Source organism: Pelodiscus sinensis, chromosome 3 (genome assembly GCF_049634645.1).
Source record: "Pelodiscus sinensis isolate JC-2024 chromosome 3, ASM4963464v1, whole genome shotgun sequence".
Classification (NCBI taxonomy): Eukaryota; Metazoa; Chordata; order Testudines; family Trionychidae; genus Pelodiscus; species Pelodiscus sinensis.
The window spans coordinates 113,560,691-113,574,510 of NC_134713.1; the positions used below are offsets into that span (position 1 = coordinate 113,560,691).

The 13,820-nt window shown below is 51.8% G+C and overlaps 1 long non-coding RNA gene across 7 annotated transcripts; it reads right to left on the reverse strand.

Annotated features, from left to right (window-relative positions):
- Positions 1–390: 390 nt before the first annotated feature.
- On the reverse strand, positions 391–12,948 carry LOC102444351 (uncharacterized). 7 transcript variants are annotated; one of them, XR_003087805.2, is made up of 9 exons: positions 12,830–12,948; positions 10,484–10,649; positions 7,257–9,717; positions 5,640–7,146; positions 4,023–5,529; positions 2,406–3,912; positions 1,456–2,295; positions 811–1,345; positions 391–617 (listed from the first exon to the last, which is right to left on the reverse strand). It is a non-coding gene; the product is annotated as an uncharacterized LOC102444351 (long non-coding RNA). The 7 variants fall into 7 exon arrangements; XR_003087818.2 differs by having other exon boundaries at positions 10,608–10,649; positions 12,830–12,947; XR_331480.4 differs by having other exon boundaries at positions 10,541–10,649; positions 12,830–12,947.
- Positions 12,949–13,820: the final 872 nt, after the last annotated feature.

The following is a 13,820-nucleotide window of genomic DNA, read 5'->3' on the forward strand; positions in this document are numbered from 1 at the left end:
ATTCTACATTTCATAATTTTCACTGTTCTGGCATTAAAGAGGATTTTATGATGGGCAGAGAGAAGGGATAGGTGTAAATAATATGGGTGCTTCAATGGCCTTATTAGAGTGCTCCAAAGCATCTTTGTTCTTCAGTTCTGATCAATTTGCTGTCACTAACAGATTAAGAATATGAAAATGACTACTTGCTAAATCCCAGATTTCTAAATAAAAAATCAAAATGACTAAGAAGGAATCATAAATGTTAAACTTTCATAAATCAACACAACAGTCCTATCTCATTTGTAATGGAATCTGAACATTAAAGGCACAAAATATTATTTTGCAGACTGACTGACAAGCCGTTTTCAAGAAAGACCATACATATTGTTAGATGTATTATCAGAGTTCCATGATTAGAAACAGTTAAAGGAGGCTGCAAAAAATCATTCAATCATTCAATCATTCATATTGTGGTTCATGAAAAATTTTCTTAAAATTACACTAAAAAATTGAGATTCTGTTTCTTATATACAATTGCCTTTTAAAACCATTAAACAGCAGAGAAATGAAGGTCAGTTTCCTGAATTTATCCTTCCAATGCATTAAGAGTTCTGATGGTGAAAATGGTTATAAACCTGAAGAGAAAAAACAATTTCGTACAACAATATTTACCATGAGGTCCATAACTAGTACATTATATTGCTACATAAATTATATAAATATTAAATTAAGAATAAAGTTAGTTTAAATTTATTCAATATGTCAGATTATTTTATACTTAATGATGGAAGAACATCAGAATTACAAATATATACAATTCCTACGTACCGTCAGAATGTTTTCAAATTCAGAAGTGTAGAATTCCAAAAACGAAAAGAGAGCATCTCTATTCGGATTTACCAGGAGCTGCTGAAAAATGTCCATCTCAAGCAGTGAGCATAAAAAAAGCCACGACACTTGGCTGTCATATTCCAGGAAAAGCAATATAAAGGGACCCTGGACAGAGTTTCTCGGGGGCAGGACAAGTAGTGTCTGATGAGATTTGGACCCTGCTTACAGGGTGCTCATGCTGACCACCAGCCACAGTGGCATAACCTCGAGAGACAAAAGGGCAGAGGCACGATCCCTCATTAAGGGGAGGTCAACCAGCCCCAATTACTAAAATGCTGCAAACTTCTCACACAGAGCAAGGAGAGGTCCAACCTAGAGCTCCCTGTGACATGGGGCTCTTAATTACGGGCTGCTCGCTCTGTCCAGAGTCCCTTTCCTTCTCCTCCAGCTACAGGGGCTTGCTTGCTTGCTTTCATCCTACTTGCTTGACATTTCGTAGCATCTTCCTTCTTTCTTCTCTTCCTTGGCAGCACTGAAACCAGAGAGAGACGGAGGGAGAGAGAGATGAGGTATGACGGTACTACTTGTGATCGATCAATTTTCTTCAAAAAGTACCAGAGGAGCACGTCTTTCGGAACTTACCTGCAACTGCTGCAGAATGTCTCATCTCTGGCGGCCAGGCGGATGAGCCGAAGCGAGGCGAGGACATGGAATTCCAGGCAAGCTGAGAAGGGTGCGAACTGAAGCCTGATTACTAGGCGCATAAGAGAGAATTGTTTTTTCATAGCGCAAAGGGAGGAGACCAGAACCCTGGATACAGGGCGGTCACCCAGGCCATGGTACAAACGTAGTTCTAAGCCCTCGGGAGCAGGAGACATGCGACCCGCACCCCAGTTACTGAGTGGTCACACTATCAACAGGCCGCAATGGCAAAATGTGAAGAGGGCGGAGACCAGAACCCCAAATTACAGGCAGGCCTCAGTACCAATGGCACGAACCTCGTCCTAATCCCTTCTAAAGGAGAGGGATTCGACCTGCACCTGAATTACGGGCGGTCCGTTGAAATTAGGCTGCTACAGAAACTTTTAATGCCAAGAGCCCAAAGGACAGCGACCTTCTCCTGAATTACAGCGAGGTCACGCTGCACCGCCTTCCGCAGAGCTCGATCGCCCCCAGAAGCAACAGGACCGTGACTTGCACCCGAATTACGGGGCAGTCACTCGCCCTAGCCAGCTAAAAGAGCAGACTGCCCACTGGCTAAGAGAGCACAGACCTGAGCCCTGCTTACAGGGAGGCCACACTGCTCAAGGAAAGAAATGGCTCACAAGCTCTAAGTGACATGGGGCTCTTAATTACGGGCTGCTCGCTCTGTCCAGAGTCCCTTTCCTTCTCCTCCAGCTTCAGGGGCTTGCTTGCTTGCTTTCCTCCTACTTGCTTGACATTTCTTAGCATCTTCCTTCTTTCTTCTCTTCCTTGGCAGCGCTGGAACCAGAGAGACACGGAGGGAGAGAGAGATGAGGCATGACGGTACTACTTGTGATCGATCAATTTTCTTCAAAAAGTACCAGAGGAGCACGTCTTTCGGAACTTACCTGCAACTGCTGCAGAATGTCTCATCTCCGGCGGCCAGGCGGATGAGCCGCAGCGAGGCGAGGATGTGGAATTCCAGGCAAGCTGGGAAGGGTGCGGAACGGGCGGGGACCCTGGACAGAGTTTCTCGGGGGCAGGACAAATAGTGTCTGATGAGACTTGGACCCTGCTTACAGGGTGCTCATGCTGACCAGCAGCCACAGTGGCATGACCTCGAGAGACAAAAGGGCAGAGGCACGATCCCTCGTTACAGGGAGGTCACCCAGCCCCAATCACTAAAATGCTGCGAACCCCTCCCACAGAGCAAGCAGAGGTCCAACCTAGAGCTCCCTGATTTCCAGGCTGGTCAGTCAAACTCGCCAGCTCAAGGCGTATTAATGCGAAATGAGAGGCGGGCAAAGACCTTTCCCTCGGTTACAGGGAGGTCGCGCTGGTCAAGATGGCAAGGGCCACAATGTGCCCATAGAAGAGGGAGGTACGTGGCATGCACCCTAATTAACAGGACTGCCACGCTGACTCGGCTGAAACAGAGACCCGAGCATTCCTTTCAGGGAGGCCGTGGGGCTGGGCTCACTAAAGCGCTCACAGGATCCCCTGTCAGCCGCGCCTTATGGTGACTTGCACCCAACATTACGGGGTAGTCACTCTCAGTAGCCAGCAGCAGGAGCCCAAAAGGGCCGACCTGAAGCCTGATTACAGGGAGGTCAGACTGCTCAAACGCACGTTGCCGCGTGAGCAACAGGAGGAAACTCCCTCCCTACGAACAGAGTGGTCACTCCGACTAGGCGCATAAGAGAGAATTGTTTTTTCATAGCGCAAAGGGAGGAGACCAGAACCCTGGATACAGGGCGGTCACCCAGGCCATGGTACAAACGTAGTTCTAAGCTCTCGGGAGCAGGAGACATGCGACCCACACCCCAGTTACTGGGTGGTCACACTATCAACAGGCCGCAATGGCAAAATGGGAAGAGGGCGGAGACCAGAACCCCAAATTACAGGCAGGCCTCAGTACCAATGGCACGAACCTCGTCCTAATCCCTTCTAAAGGAGAGGGATTCGACCTGCACCTGAATTACGGGCGGTCCGTTGAAATTAGGCTGCTACAGAAACTTTTAATGCCAAGAGCCCAAAGGACAGCGACCTTCTCCTGAATTACAGCGAGGTCACGCTGCACCGCCTTCCGCAGAGCTCGATCGCCCCCAGAAGCAACAGGACCGTGACTTGCACCCGAATTACGGGGCAGTCACTCGCCCTAGCCAGCTAAAAGAGCAGACTGCCCACTGGCTAAGAGAGCACAGACCTGAGCCCTGCTTACAGGGAGGCCACACTGCTCAAGGAAAGAAATGGCTCACAAGCTCTAAGTGACATGGGGCTCTTAATTACGGGCTGCTCGCTCTGTCCAGAGTCCCTTTCCTTCTCCTCCAGCTTCAGGGGCTTGCTTGCTTGCTTTCCTCCTACTTGCTTGACATTTCTTAGCATCTTCCTTCTTTCTTCTCTTCCTTGGCAGCGCTGGAACCAGAGAGACACGGAGGGAGAGAGAGATGAGGCATGACGGTACTACTTGTGATCGATCAATTTTCTTCAAAAAGTACCAGAGGAGCACGTCTTTCGGAACTTACCTGCAACTGCTGCAGAATGTCTCATCTCCGGCGGCCAGGCGGATGAGCCGCAGCGAGGCGAGGATGTGGAATTCCAGGCAAGCTGGGAAGGGTGCGGAACGGGCGGGGACCCTGGACAGAGTTTCTCGGGGGCAGGACAAATAGTGTCTGATGAGACTTGGACCCTGCTTACAGGGTGCTCATGCTGACCAGCAGCCACAGTGGCATGACCTCGAGAGACAAAAGGGCAGAGGCACGATCCCTCGTTACAGGGAGGTCACCCAGCCCCAATCACTAAAATGCTGCGAACCCCTCCCACAGAGCAAGCAGAGGTCCAACCTAGAGCTCCCTGATTTCCAGGCTGGTCAGTCAAACTCGCCAGCTCAAGGCGTATTAATGCGAAATGAGAGGCGGGCAAAGACCTTTCCCTCGGTTACAGGGAGGTCGCGCTGGTCAAGATGGCAAGGGCCACAATGTGCCCATAGAAGAGGGAGGTACGTGGCATGCACCCTAATTAACAGGACTGCCACGCTGACTCGGCTGAAACAGAGACCCGAGCATTCCTTTCAGGGAGGCCGTGGGGCTGGGCTGACTAAAGCGCTCACAGGATCCCCTGTCAGCCGCGCCTTATGGTGACTTGCACCCAACATTACGGGGTAGTCACTCTCAGTAGCCAGCAGCCGGAGCCCAAAAGGGCCGACCTGAAGCCTGATTACAGGGAGGTCAGACTGCTCAAACGCACGTTGCCGCGTGAGCAACAGGAGGAAACTCCCTCCCTACGAACAGAGTGGTCACTCCGACTAGGCGCATAAGAGAGAATTGTTTTTTCATAGCGCAAAGGGAGGAGACCAGAACCCTGGATACAGGGCGGTCACCCAGGCCATGGTACAAACGTAGTTCTAAGCTCTCGGGAGCAGGAGACATGCGACCCACACCCCAGTTACTGGGTGGTCACACTATCAACAGGCCGCAATGGCAAAATGGGAAGAGGGCGGAGACCAGAACCCCAAATTACAGGCAGGCCTCAGTACCAATGGCACGAACCTCGTCCTAATCCCTTCTAAAGGAGAGGGATTCGACCTGCACCTGAATTACGGGCGGTCCGTTGAAATTAGGCTGCTACAGAAACTTTTAATGCCCAGAGCCCAAAGGACAGCGACCTTCTCCTGAATTACAGCGAGGTCACGCTGCACCGCCTTCTGCAGAGCTCGATCGCCCCCAGAAGCAACAGGACCGTGACTTGCACCCGAATTACGGGGCAGTCACTCGCCCTAGCCAGCTAAAAGAGCAGACTGCCCACTGGCTAAGAGAGCACAGACCTGAGCCCTGCTTACAGGGAGGCCACACTGCTCAAGGAAAGAAATGGCTCACAAGCTCTAAGTGACATGGGGCTCTTAATTACGGGCTGCTCGCTCTGTCCAGAGTCCCTTTCCTTCTCCTCCAGCTTCAGGGGCTTGCTTGCTTGCTTTCCTCCTACTTGCTTGACATTTCTTAGCATCTTCCTTCTTTCTTCTCTTCCTTGGCAGCGCTGGAACCAGAGAGACACGGAGGGAGAGAGAGATGAGGCATGACGGTACTACTTGTGATCGATCAATTTTCTTCAAAAAGTACCAGAGGAGCACGTCTTTCGGAACTTACCTGCAACTGCTGCAGAATGTCTCATCTCCGGCGGCCAGGCGGATGAGCCGCAGAGAGGCGAGGATGTGGAATTCCAGGCAAGCTGGGAAGGGTGCGGAACGGGCGGGGACCCTGGACAGAGTTTCTCGGGGGCAGGACAAATAGTGTCTGATGAAACTTGGACCCTGCTTACAGGGTGCTCATGCTGACCAGCAGCCACAGTGGCATGACCTCGAGAGACAAAAGGGCAGAGGCACGATCCCTCGTTACAGGGAGGTCACCCAGCCCCAATCACTAAAATGCTGCGAACCCCTCCCACAGAGCAAGCAGAGGTCCAACCTAGAGCTCCCTGATTTCCAGGTTGGTCAGTCAAACTCGCCAGCTCAAGGCGTATTAATGCGAAATGAGAGGCGGGCAAAGACCTTTCCCTCGGTTACAGGGAGGTCGCGCTGGTCAAGATGGCAAGGGCCACAATGTGCCCATAGAAGAGGGAGGTACGTGGCATGCACCCTAATTAACAGGACTGCCACGCTGACTCGGCTGAAACAGAGACCCGAGCATTCCTTTCAGGGAGGCCGTGGGGCTGGGCTCACTAAAGCGCTCACAGGATCCCCTGTCAGCCGCGCCTTATGGTGACTTGCACCCAACATTACGGGGTAGTCACTCTCAGTAGCCAGCAGCAGGAGCCCAAAAGGGCCGACCTGAAGCCTGATTACAGGGAGGTCAGACTGCTCAAACGCACGTTGCCGCGTGAGCAACAGGAGGAAACTCCCTCCCTACGAACAGAGTGGTCACTCCGACTAGGCGCATAAGAGAGAATTGTTTTTTCATAGCGCAAAGGGAGGAGACCAGAACCCTGGATACAGGGCGGTCACCCAGGCCATGGTACAAACGTAGTTCTAAGCTCTCGGGAGCAGGAGACATGCGACCCACACCCCAGTTACTGGGTGGTCACACTATCAACAGGCCGCAATGGCAAAATGGGAAGAGGGCGGAGACCAGAACCCCAAATTACAGGCAGGCCTCAGTACCAATGGCACGAACCTCGTCCTAATCCCTTCTAAAGGAGAGGGATTCGACCTGCACCTGAATTACGGGCGGTCCGTTGAAATTAGGCTGCTACAGAAACTTTTAATGCCAAGAGCCCAAAGGACAGCGACCTTCTCCTGAATTACAGCGAGGTCACGCTGCACCGCCTTCCGCAGAGCTCGATCGCCCCCAGAAGCAACAGGACCGTGACTTGCACCCGAATTACGGGGCAGTCACTCGCCCTAGCCAGCTAAAAGAGCAGACTGCCCACTGGCTAAGAGAGCACAGACCTGAGCCCTGCTTACAGGGAGGCCACACTGCTCAAGGAAAGAAATGGCTCACAAGCTCTAAGTGACATGGGGCTCTTAATTACGGGCTGCTCGCTCTGTCCAGAGTCCCTTTCCTTCTCCTCCAGCTTCAGGGGCTTGCTTGCTTGCTTTCCTCCTACTTGCTTGACATTTCTTAGCATCTTCCTTCTTTCTTCTCTTCCTTGGCAGCGCTGGAACCAGAGAGACACGGAGGGAGAGAGAGATGAGGCATGACGGTACTACTTGTGATCGATCAATTTTCTTCAAAAAGTACCAGAGGAGCACGTCTTTCGGAACTTACCTGCAACTGCTGCAGAATGTCTCATCTCCGGCGGCCAGGCGGATGAGCCGCAGCGAGGCGAGGATGTGGAATTCCAGGCAAGCTGGGAAGGGTGCGGAACGGGCGGGGACCCTGGACAGAGTTTCTCGGGGGCAGGACAAATAGTGTCTGATGAGACTTGGACCCTGCTTACAGGGTGCTCATGCTGACCAGCAGCCACAGTGGCATGACCTCGAGAGACAAAAGGGCAGAGGCACGATCCCTCGTTACAGGGAGGTCACCCAGCCCCAATCACTAAAATGCTGCGAACCCCTCCCACAGAGCAAGCAGAGGTCCAACCTAGAGCTCCCTGATTTCCAGGCTGGTCAGTCAAACTCGCCAGCTCAAGGCGTATTAATGCGAAATGAGAGGCGGGCAAAGACCTTTCCCTCGGTTACAGGGAGGTCGCGCTGGTCAAGATGGCAAGGGCCACAATGTGCCCATAGAAGAGGGAGGTACGTGGCATGCACCCTAATTAACAGGACTGCCACGCTGACTCGGCTGAAACAGAGACCCGAGCATTCCTTTCAGGGAGGCCGTGGGGCTGGGCTGACTAAAGCGCTCACAGGATCCCCTGTCAGCCGCGCCTTATGGTGACTTGCACCCAACATTACGGGGTAGTCACTCTCAGTAGCCAGCAGCCGGAGCCCAAAAGGGCCGACCTGAAGCCTGATTACAGGGAGGTCAGACTGCTCAAACGCACGTTGCCACGTGAGCAACAGGAGGAAACTCCCTCCCTACGAACAGAGTGGTCACTCCGACTAGGCGCATAAGAGAGAATTGTTTTTTCATAGCGCAAAGGGAGGAGACCAGAACCCTGGATACAGGGCGGTCACCCAGGCCATGGTACAAACGTAGTTCTAAGCCCTCGGGAGCAGGAGACATGCGACCCACACCCCAGTTACTGGGTGGTCACACTATCAACAGGCCGCAATGGCAAAATGGGAAGAGGGCGGAGACCAGAACCCCAAATTACAGGCAGGCCTCAGTACCAATGGCACGAACCTAGTCCTAATCCCTTCTAAAGGAGAGGGATTCGACCTGCACCTGAATTACGGGCGGTCCGTTGAAATTAGGCTGCTACAGAAACTTTTAATGCCAAGAGCCCAAAGGACAGCGACCTTCTCCTGAATTACAGCGAGGTCACGCTGCATCGCCTTCCGCAGAGCAAGATCGCCCCCAGAAGCAACAGGACCGTGACTTGCACCCGAATTACAGGTTAGTAACTCGCCATATTAATGCTAAATGAGGGGCCTGAAAAATGGGAAGAGGGAGAACAGAACTCAAATTACAGGTAGGTCTCAGGACCAATGGAATGAAACTTGTTCTAATCCCTTCTGAAGGAGCGGGATTCGACCTGTACTTGAATTACGGGCAGCCAATTGAAATTAGGGTGCTACATAAACTTAATGCCAATAGCCGAAAGGACAGCGACCTTCTCCTGAATTACAGTGAGGTCCCTCTGTCAATATTTTTAAATGATTAAACCGTTGCTGAGGAAATAGTCATGAGATCTGAGAGCTCTTTTAACCCTGTATATGATGAGTGGAAGGTGAAATATATCTGTGCACTTTAAGGTTTTTTTTTGATTCTGGGAAGTGTAACGGAAAAAAAAAAGCGCTGCAGCGATTAAAAAAAATAAAATAAAAATAATTCTTCTTTCATACCCATCTCTATCATTCGCACTCCTCAGCACATGCATGCGAAAAGTTAAACACTTCCCAGATCAGAAAAAATCTCATAGTGACAGGAGAGTTGACCAGTTGTCTTAAATGGGGGCAGTTCTCCACTCCAAAAAGGGGAAGAAGGGTAAAAGATGTACGCTCTTCATGGAAAAGGGTACAATTAACTAGACAGAAATGAAATGATATATAATGGAATACCTATGCCCTGCTTACAGGGAAGTACATGTTGAATAAGAAAGGAGTACTCTAATATACAAAAGAGAGATAAAAACCCTGGATACAGGGTTGTCACCCAGGCCATAGTACAAATGTCGTTCTAAGTTCTTATTCGCTGGACATATATGCCTTACACTTCAGTTACAGAGTGGTCACACCAGCTATACTACACACTAGGCACAGTTCCAAAAGGGGAAGAAGCAAATGACCTAAACCTAAATTACAAGCAGGGCAAAGTACAAATGGCTCTGAACTAGCCCTAAGCCATAATGGACAGAGGTCTCCTTCTGAATTACAGGGATGTCACACTGCTCTGGGTTGCAATATCCTCCATAAGTGACAGGACAAAGACCTGAACCTATGTTACAGGGAGCCCAAACTTCTCAAGGGATTAAAATGCTCCATAGCCATATGTTGCCCGAGCCTCTCAATTATGTTGTGCTCACTCTGTCCACAGTCCCTTTCCTTCTCCTCCTCCTTCTGGGGTTTGTTTTTCTCCTCCTAATTGATTGATATTTCTTAGCATCTTCCTACTTTCTTGTCTTTCTTGGCAGCATTGGAAACAGAAAGGGGGGTGGGGAGAGAGAGACTTGTGATCAATTTTATTGAAAACATGCCAGAGGAACCCTACTTATAGGGTGCCAGATTAGCATAATATGAAGTGACTGTAGGATAAGGACTCAGTCCCTAGTTACAGGGAGGTTCCCTGCCCCAATTATTAAAATGCTGTTAATCCCTCACATAGTTCGAGGAAGGATACAACCTAGACCCTGAGCTCTAGGGTTGTCATTCAAATTCACCAGCTCAAAGAGGAATGGAGGCATGTCTCAGAACCAATGGCACTTAAAATATCCCTAATATGGGAAGAATTCATCCTGCACCTGAATTATAGGGCCATCTGTTCTGTTTAACTAGCTACAAGGTCCTAATGCCAAGAATCCAAAGGGAGAGACCTCCTCCTGAATTACTGGAAGGCCACACAGCTCAATGTACCAAATGCCTCCATCTTTCCCATAAAAGAAAGAGATAATTGTGACATGCACCCTCGTCACACATTTGTCATGCTGACTAGACCCTGAATAGGGCATAATGTAAAGAGGAAAACAAGTCAAAGACCTTTCCCTAAGTTACTGGGAGGTCAAGCTGCTCAGGGTTTCAAACCTTCAATATCCCCAAAATCTGCATGCTCAAGACTTGTGTCCTCTTTACAGGGTTGTCACTCTCACTAGCCAGCTAACAGACAATAATGCCAAGAGTCCAGGAGATTACAGACCTGAACCTTTTCTCCAGGGAAATCATATTGCTCACATTTTTAATAGCTTCAACTCTCCCATGTGACCCAGCTCTTAGTTAAGGGGTGCTCACTCTGTCCAGAGTTTCTTTCCTTCTCCTCCACCATTAGTGTTTTCGTTTTTCCCTTCTATTTGCTCACAGTTATTTGGAAGTTTTCTTTTTCTTCTCTTCCTTGAAGGTGCTGGAAAGACAGAGAGACAGAAGGTAAGATAACCTTATGGGAGGGCTTAGCACACTCTATATGCCCAACATAAACTGGGCATGAATGAGGAATTTGTTCTTGTTTTCCCCAAATTTGCAGACTGTCCAAGCCCTCTGCCATTCGCCATCCACCTCAGTGCTTCCCAGTACCTCAGCCTGACTCCCTACATCTCTTTCCCTGCCACAGGACTTCCACTCAGTCTGAATCCTCATTGTTCATCCCACTGCAGTGCTTCCACCATAGCCTGAACTGCTGCTGCTTACCCTATGCCTCAGCCCTTCCTGCCTCAGCCTGAGCCCTCCACCACTCACTCTCTGACACAGTGCTTCCCCTGCAACATGAACGTCTCCTACTACAGTGATTCCTGTCTCTGCCAGAAAACCCCCACCTCACCGCTTTCCACCTCAGCCTCACACTCAGGATTTCCCACCTTATCCTGAGCCCCCCACCTCAGCGCTTCCTGCCGTCAACCTCAGCCCCCTCAGGACAGCATTTCCCACATCAGCCTGATTCCCCCACCTCAGCAGTTCTTGCCTCAGCCTGGACCCCACCACCTCAATATTTCCCACTTCAGCCAGAGCCCCCTCAGTGCTTCTCGCTTCAGCTTCCTACATCAGGCTGAACTCCGCATTTCAGTGCTTTCCATTTCACTCTGCTTCCATCTAAGCGCTTCCCACCTCAGCCTCTGCCACCTCACCTCAGCCTTTCCCACCTCAGACTGAGCCCCCCTCACCTCGGCCCTTCCCACCTCAAACTGAGCCCCCCTCACCTCAGCCTTTCCCACCTCAGTCTGAACAACTCCCACCTCAACCTCACCCCCCTCACCTCAGTGTTTCCCACCTCAGCGTGATTCCCCCATCTCAGCACTTCTTGCCTCAACCTGTGTCCCCCAGTTCAGCATTTCCCACCTCAGCCAGAGCCCCCTCAGAGATTCCTGCATCAGCCTGAGCCCCACACCTCAGTGCTTTCCATTTCACACTCTGCCCCCATCTCAACACTGCCTTCATCAGCCTCTATCTCCTCACCTCAGCCTTTCCCGCCTCAGCATGAGCCACTCCCACCTCAACACTTGTCAGCTCAGACTTTACACCCAGCTCAGCGCTTCTCGCCTCTGTCCCCCACCTCAACACTTCCCACCTTGGACTCTACACCCAGCTCAGCACTTTTTGCCTCTACTCCTCACCTCAACACTTCCCTTCTCAACCTGAGCCCTTCCCACATCAGCACTTCCCATCTCAGCCTGAATCCTCCAGCCCTATCTGTCTGAGACTGAGCCCCCTACCTCAGCAATTTCAATCTCAAACTCTACAACCCTCCTCAGCACTTCTTGCCTCATTTTGAGCCCCCCACTTCAACCCTTCCCTCCTCAGACTGAGCTCCCCCCCCATCTCAGCACTTCCCGCCTCAGCCTAAGCCCCATATTTCAGAGATTCCTGCCTCTAACTGAGCTCCTGATTTCGGCACTTCCTGCCTGAGCCCCGTCAGCCCTTCCTGCCTCCTCAGCGAACCCAGCCTCAGCTTATCTCCCCCACCTCAGCACTTCCCACCTTAACCTGATTCCCCCACCTCAACACTTCTTGCCTCAGCATTATTCCCCCACTTCAGCATTTCCCACCTCAGCCAGAGCCCCCTCAGTGCTTCTCGCCTCAGAGCTTCCTGCATCAGGCTGAGCTCCGCATTTCAGTACTTTCCATTTTACACTCTGCCCCCGTCTAAGCGCTTCCCATCTCAGCCTCTACCACCTCACATTAGCTCCTCCCACCTCAGACTGAGCCTCCCCTCACCTCAGCGCTTCCCACATCAGCCTGATTCCCCCACCTCAGAACTTCTTGCTTCAGCCTGTACCACCCATCTCAACATTTCCCACCTCAGCCAGAGCCCCCGTAGTGCTTCTTGCATCAGCCTGTGCCCTGCACCTCAGTGCTTTCCACCTCAACCTAAGCCCCCCCACCTCAGTGCTTTCCATTTCACACTGCCCCCATCTCAGCCTCTGCCACCTCACCCCAGTCTTCCCACCTCAGACTGAGCCCCCCTTACCTCAGCCCTTCCCACCTCAGACTGAGCCCCCTTCACCTCAGCCCTTCCCACCTCAGACTGAGCAACCCCTACCTCAGCACTTCCCACCTCAACCTCAGTCCCCTCACCTCAGTGCTTCCTACCTCAGCAGTTCTTGCCTCAGCCTGTGTCCCCCACCTCAGCATTTCCCACCTAAGCCAGAGCTCCCTCATGCTTCTTGCCTTGGAGTGTCTTGCATCATCCTGAGCTCTGCATGTCAGTGCTTTCCATTTCACATTGTGCCCCCATCTCAGCGCTTACCTCAGCCTCCACCACCTTACCTCAGCCTTTCCCACCTCAGCCTGAGCGTCTGCCAGCTCAGCATTTGCCACCTCAGCCCAGTTCTCCCACCTCAGCACTTCTTGCCTCAGCCGGTGCTCTCCACCTCAGCCTCTGCCACCTCAGACCATCCCATCTCAGCCTGAGCCCCCTCACCTCAGCCGTTCCCGCCTCAGCACGAGCCACTCCCACCTCAACACTTGCCAGCTCAGACTCTACACCCAGCTCAGCACGTCTTGCCTCTGCCCCCCACCTCAACACTTCCCTTCTCAGCCTGAGTCCCCCAGCGCTTCCCGCCTCAGCCTGAGACACCCCACCTCATTGCTTCTAGCCTCAGCCTGAGCAGTGCACCTCAGCCCTATCTGTCTGAGTCTGAGCCCCCCACCTCAGCACTTTCCATCTCAGACCCTACATCCTACCTCAGCACTTCTTCTTGCCTCAGTCTCAGCCCCCCACCTCAGACTGAGCCCCCTCACCTCAGTCTTTCCCATCTCAGCCTGAGCTGCTCCCAGCTCAGCACTTCCTGCCTCAGCACTTCCTTCCCGCACTTCAGAGATTCCTGCCTGTAACTGAGCCCCTGATTTCGGCGCTTCCTGCCTGAGCCCCTCCAGACCTTCCTGCCTCCTCAACGAATCCAACCTGTGCCCTCCCACTTCAATAATTCTAGCTCAGCCTGATCATCCACCATCCAGCCACCACCTCAGCACATCCCACCACCTCAGCGTGAGCCTCTGCTTCTCACCTCCCACCACAGCATTTCCCACCTCAGCCAGAGCCCCCACAGTACTTCTTGCCTCTGCGCTTCCTGCATCAGCC